The sequence below is a fragment of the Aquarana catesbeiana genome, linkage group LG07, assembly GCF_042186555.1.
Source record: "Aquarana catesbeiana isolate 2022-GZ linkage group LG07, ASM4218655v1, whole genome shotgun sequence".
NCBI classification, from domain to species: domain Eukaryota; kingdom Metazoa; phylum Chordata; class Amphibia; order Anura; family Ranidae; genus Aquarana; species Aquarana catesbeiana.
In genome coordinates, this window is record NC_133330.1 from 9,414,284 (window position 1) to 9,421,108 (window position 6,825).

The window sequence follows — 6,825 nt, forward strand, 5'->3', positions numbered from 1 at the left end:
CCGAGGCGGTCCTCTTTTGTCCCCCGGCGATCGGAGGTGAGGGGGAGGCCATTCATTCATGGCCCCCCCTCACGATCGCCGCCGGCCAATCAGAACATTCCTTTGCTGCTGTATGCTAAACAGCAGTCATCTCTCCTCGGCTCGGTATTTTCCGTTCCGGCGCCGAAGAGAGAACACATCAATGTGAGCGCACAACACTACACACACAGTAGAACATGCCAGGCACACAAAACACCCCCGATCACCCCTCCCCCCTCCCTGTCACACTGACACCAAGCAGTTTTTTTTGTTTTTTTTTTGTTTTTTTCTGATTACTGCATGGTGTCAGTTTTTGACAGTTACTGTGGTAGGGCAGTGAGTGTTAGCCCCCTTTAGGTCTAGGATACCCCCCTAACCCCCCTTAATAAAGTTTTAACCCCTTGATCACCCCCTGTCACCAGTGTCGCTAAGCGATCATTTTTCTGATCGCTGTATTAGTGTCGCTGGTGACGCTAGTTAGGGACGTAAATATTTAGGTTCGCCGTCAGCGTTTTATAGTGTCAGGGACCCCCATATACTATCTAATAAAGGTTTTAACCCCTTGATGGCCCCCTAGTTAACCCTTTCACCACTGATCACCGTATAACCCTTACGGGTGACGCTGGTTAGTTTGTTTATTTTTTATAGTGTCAGGGAACCTGCCGTTTATTACCAAATAAAGGTTTAGCCCCCTGATCGCCCGGCGGTGATATGCGTCGTCCCAGGCAGCGTCAGATTAGCGCCAGTACCACTAACACCCACGCACGCAGCATATGCCTCCCTTGGTGGTATAGTATCTGAACGGATCGATATCTGATCTGATCAGATCTATACTAGTGTCCCCAGCAGTTTAGGGTTCCCAAAAACACAGTGTTAGCGGGATCAGCCCAGATACCTGCTAGCCCCTGCGTTTTGCCCCTCTGCCCGGCCCAGCCCAGCCCACCCAAGTGCAGTATCGATCGATCACTGTCACTTACAAAACACTAAACGCATAACTGCAGCATTCGCAGAGTCAGGCCTGATCCCTGCGATCGCTAACAGTTTTTTTGGTAGCATTTTGGTGAACTGGCAAGCACCAGCCCCAGGCAGCGTCAGGTTAGCGCCAGTACCGCTAACACCCACGCACGCACCGTACACCTCCCTTAGTGGTATAGTATCAGATCAGATCAATATCTGATCCGATCAGATCTATACTAGCGTCCCCAGCAGTTTAGAGTTCACAAAAACGCAGTGTTAGCAGAATCAGCCCAGATACCTACTAGCACCTGCGTTTTGCCCCTCCGCCCGGCCCAGCCCACCCAAGTGCAGTATCGATCGATCACTGTCACTTACAAAACACTAAACGCATTACTGCAGCATTCGCAGAGTCAGGCCTGATCCCTGCGATTGCTAACAGTTTTTTTGGCAGCGTTTTGGTGAACTGGCAAGCACCAGCGGCCTAGTACACCCCGGTCGTAGTCAAACCAGCACTGCAGTAACACTTGGTGACGTGGCGAGTCCCATAAGTGCAGTTCAAGCTGGTGAGGTGGCAAGCACAAGTAGTGTCCCGCTGCCACCAAGAAGAAGACAAACACAGGCCCGTCGTGCCCATAGTGCCCTTCCTGCTGCATTTGCCAATCCTAATTGGGAACCCACCACTTCTGCAGTGCCCGTACTTCCCCCATTCACATCCCCAACCAAATGCAATCGGCTGCATGAGAGGCATTTTCTTTATGTCCTCCCGAGTACCCCTACCCAACGAACCCCCCCAAAAAAGATGTCGTGTCTGCAGCAAGCGCGGATATAGGCGTGACACCCGCTATTATTGTCCCTCCTGTCCTGACAATCCTGGTCTTTGCATTGGTGAATGTTTTGAACGCTACCATTCACTAGTTGAGTATTAGCGTAGGGTACAGCATTGCACAGACTAGGCAGACTTTCACAGGGTCTCCCAAGATGCCATCGCATTTTGAGAAACCCGAACCTGGAACCGGTTACAGTTATAAAAGTTAGTTACAAAAAAAGTGTAAAAAAAAAAAATATATAAATATATATATATATATATATATATATATATATAAAATAAAAAAAAATAGTTGTCGTTTTATTGTTCTCTCTCTCACTATTCTCTCTCTCTATTGTTCTGCTCTTTTTTATTGTACTCTATTCTGCAATGTTTTATTGTTGTTATGTTTTATCATGTTTGCTTTTCAGGTATGCAATTTTTTATACTTTACCGTTTACTGTGTTTTATTGTTAACCTTTTTTTGTCTTCAGGTACGCCATTCACGACTTTGAGTGGTTATACCAGAATGATGCCTGCAGGTTTAGATATCATCTTGGTATCATTCTTTTCAGCCAGCAGTCGGCTTTCATGTAAAAGCAATCCTAGCGGCTAATTAGCCTCTAGACTGCTTTTACAAGCCGTGGGAGGGAATGCCCCCCCCACCACCGTCTTCCATGTTTTTCTCTGGCTCTCCTGTCTCAACAGGGAACCTGAGAATGCAGCCGGTGATTCAGCCAGCTGACCATAGAGCTGATCAGAGACCGGAGTGGCTCCAAACATCTCTATGGCCTAAGAAACCGGAAGCTACGAGCATTTCATGACTTAGATTTTGCCGGATGTAAACAGTGCCATTGGGAAATTGGGAAAGCATTTTATTACACCGATCTTGGTGTGGTCAGATGCTTTGAGGGCAGAGGAGAAATCTAAGGTCTAATAGACCCCAATTTTTTCAAAAAAGAATACCTGTCACTACTTATTGCTATCATGGGGGATAGTTACATTCCCTGAGATAACAATAAAAATGATTAAAAAAAAAAATGAAAGGAACAGTTTAAAAATAAGATAAAAAAGCAAAAAAAAAAAAAAGCACCCCTGTCCCCCTTCTGCTCTCGCGCAAAGGCGAACGCAAACGTCGGTCTGGCGTCAAATGTAAACAGCAATTGCACCATGCATGTGAGGTGTCACCGCGAACGTCAGATCGGGGCAGTAATTTTAGCAGTAGACCTCCTCTGTAAATCTAACATGGTAACCTGTAAAGGCTTTTAAAGGCTTTTAAAAATGTATTTATTTTGTCGCCACTGCACGTTTGTGCGCAATTTTAAAGCATGTCATGTTTGGTATCCATGTACTCGGCCTAAGATCATCTTTTTTATTTCATCAAACATTTTGGCAATATAGTGTGTTTTAGTGCATTAAATTTTAAAAAAGTGTGTTTTTTCCCCAAAAAATGCGTTTGAAAAATCGCTGCACAAATACTGTGTGAAAAAAAAAATGAAACACCCACCATTTTAATCTGTAGGGCATTTGCTTTAAAAAAATATATAATGTTTGGGGGTTCAAAGTAATTTTCTTGCAAAAAAAATAATTTTTTCATGTAAACAAAAAGTGTCAGAAAGGGCTTTGTCTTCAAGTGGTTAGAAGAGTGGGTGATGTGTGACATAAGCTTCTAAATGTTGTGCATAAAATGCCAGGACAGTTCAAAACCCCCCCAAATGACCCCATTTTGGAAAGTAGACACCCCAAGCTATTTGCTGAGAGGCATGTCGAGTCCATGGAATATTTTATATTGTGACACAAGTTGCGGGAAAGAGACGTGTTTTTTTTTTGCACAAAGTTGTCACTAAATGATATATTGCTCAAACATGCCATGGGAATATGTGAAATTACACCCCAAAATACATTCTGTTGCTTCTCCTGAGTACGGGGATACCACATGTGTGAGACTTTTTGGGAGCCTAGCCGCGCACGGGACCCCGAAAACCAATCACCGCCTTCAGGCTTTCTAAGGGTGTAAATTTTTGATTTCTCTCTTCACTGCCTATCACAGTTTCGGAGGCCATGGAATGCCCAGGTGGCACAAAACCCTCCCAAATGACCCCATTTTGGAAAGTAGACACCCCAAGCTATTTGCTGAGAGGTATAGTGAGTATTTCGCAGACCTCAATTTTTGTCACAAAGTTTTGAAAATTGAAAAAAGAAAAAAAAAAGTTTTTTCTTGAATTTCTTCATTTTCAAAAACAAATGAGAGCTGCAAAATACTCACCATGGAATCAAAAATTTACACCCTTAGAAATCCTGAAGGCGGTTTTCGGGGCCCCGTGCACGGCTAGGCTCCCAAAAAGTCCCACACATGTGGTATCCCCATACTCAGGAGAAGCAGCTAAATGTATTCTGGGGTGCAATTCCACATATGCCCATGGCCTGTGTGAGCAATATATCATTTAGTGACAACTTTTTGTATTTTTTTTTTTTTTTTTTGTCATTATTCAATCACTTGGGACAAAAAAAATTAATATTCAATGGGCTTAACATGCCTCTCAGCAATTTCTTTGGGGTGTCTACTTTCCAAAATGGGGTCATTTGGGGGGGTTTTGTACTGCCCTGCCATTTTAGAACCTCAAGAAATGACATAGGCAGTCATAAACTAAAAGCTGTGTAAATTCCAGAAAATGTACCCTAGTTTGTAGACGCTATAACTTTTGCACAAACCAATAAGTATACGCTTATTGACATTTTTTTTACCAAAGACATGTGTCCGAATACATTTTGGCCTAAATGTATGACTAAAATTGAGCTTATTGGATTTTTTTTATAACAAAAAGTAGAAAATATCATTTTTTTTCAAAATTTTCGGTCTTTTTCTGTTTATAGCGCAAAAAATAAAAACGGCAGAGGTGATCAAATACCATCAAAAGAAAGCTCTATTTGTGGGAAGAAAAGGACGCAAATTTCGTTTGGGTACAGCATTGCATGACCGCGCAATTAGCAGTTAAAGCGACGCAGTGCCAAATTGGAAAAAGTCCTCTGGTCCTTAGGCAGCATAATGGTCCGGGGCTGAAGTGGTTAACCAGTTCCCTACCGCCGTATATTAAAATGATGGTGGCAGGAACCCTTTGTCCCTCCGGGCGGGCGTCATATGACGTCCTCGGCTTCCCGGGATTGTGGAGAGCGCGCCGCATCACTGGGGAACCGATGCGCGTGCCTGGAGGCCACAATGTCCGCCGGGCACCCGCGATTGCTCATCCCAGAGCAGGGATGTGGATCTGCGTGTGTAAATGCACAGATCCACGTCCTGTCAGGGGAGAGAACTGATCGTATGTTCCTTGTACAGAGGAACACCAATCGGTCTCCTCCCCTCATCAGTCCCCCCCACAGTTAGAATCACTCCCTAGGACACACATTTTACCCCTTCAGCGCCCCCTAGTGTTAACCGCTTCCCTGCCAGTCACATTTATACAGTAATCAGTGCATTTTTATAGCACTGGTCGCTTTATAAATGTCAATGGTCCCAAAATAGTGTCAAAAGTGTCCGATCTGTCCACCGCAATGTCGCAGTCACGATAAAAATCACGGATTGCCACCATTAGTAGTAAAAAAAATAATAAAAACGACAAATCTATCCCCTATTTTGTAGAAACTTTGGTGCAAACCAATCAATATACGCTTATTGGGATTTTTTTTTTACCAAAAATATGTCGAGGAATACATATCGGCCTAAACTGAGGAAAAAATTGTTTAAAAAAAAAAATGGGATATTTATTATAATAAATATTAAAAGTAATAAATATTGTGGTTTTTTTTTCAAAATGGTCACTTTTTTTGTTTATAGCGCAAAAAATAAAAACGCAGAGGCGATCAAATACCACCAAAAGAAAGCTCTATTTGTGAGGAAAAAAATATTAAAATTTAATTTGGGTACAGTGTTACATGACCGCACAATTGTCATTCAAAGTGTGACAGCGCTGAAAGCTGAAAATTGGCCTGGGCAGGAAGGGGGTATAAATGCCCGGTATTGAAGTGGTTAAGCATTTGCATCTTTATTGATGCTGGAAATCGCAGCGTCTACTGCTAATACTTTCCATCCTTTGTGAATTTTTCCTCCATGACAGAGAACTGAGAAACTCTTTGGAAGGGAAAAAATGCTTATCTGGATGATCCCATTCAGTATACAGAATGTGGATGTTGCTGCAAATGATAAAATTATTAGAATAGTTTTTACATTTTAGGATGACTGTCCATAATTGTAGAGCGTGCCTCCAGACTGTCCATAATTTGGGAGGTGCCTCTACATTGTCCATGATTTAAAAATGCCTTGAATGAAACAAGGTTGAAAAACACACTGTCTTAAAGAGTAGTGGCAAATTAGTATTTGTAGCCGTAGCATAGTAAGGGGGAATGTTAGAAGTAGTAGTTGTAGCAATGAGTGATTGTTACTGTAGAAGCATAGCAAGGGTTGTGGTAGAAGTAGTGACTATACAGTAGGTGTGATAGTAGCACAGTCAGGGCCGCCATCAGGGGGGTACAGTCATCACAACTGTAAGGTGCCCTGGGGATCGGGCCAGAAGAAGACGGGACGGGTGAAGGGGAGCCATCCTGTGCATTACAGAAACGATCTCACAGCATGTGCTCTCTGTGTCATTGAGCTCAGACATCGAGCTCTTTACTGCCACCTCTGGCTACTATGTGTATGTGCACCCCTCGTGTGATCTGTACTGAGCTTCTCAGCTTTGTGAAAATGAGCCAGGACTAGGTAGGTAGACCTTCTTTACAAGTGGGGGCTGTGAGGGAAAGGGAGGGGGGCTGTTTGTGTACAGGGAGGGGCCAGGGGCTTGTATGTTTACAGGTTTGTGTATGTGAGGGGCTGACATATATACAGGGGTGCGGGGAGCTGAGATATACAGGTGTGTGGGGGGGGCTGACATATATACAGGTGTGGGGGGTTCTGACATATATACAGGTGTGTGTGGGGGTGCTGACATATATACAGGGCTGTGTGGGGGGGCTGATATATACAGGTGTGTGTGTGGGGGGGGCACTGACAT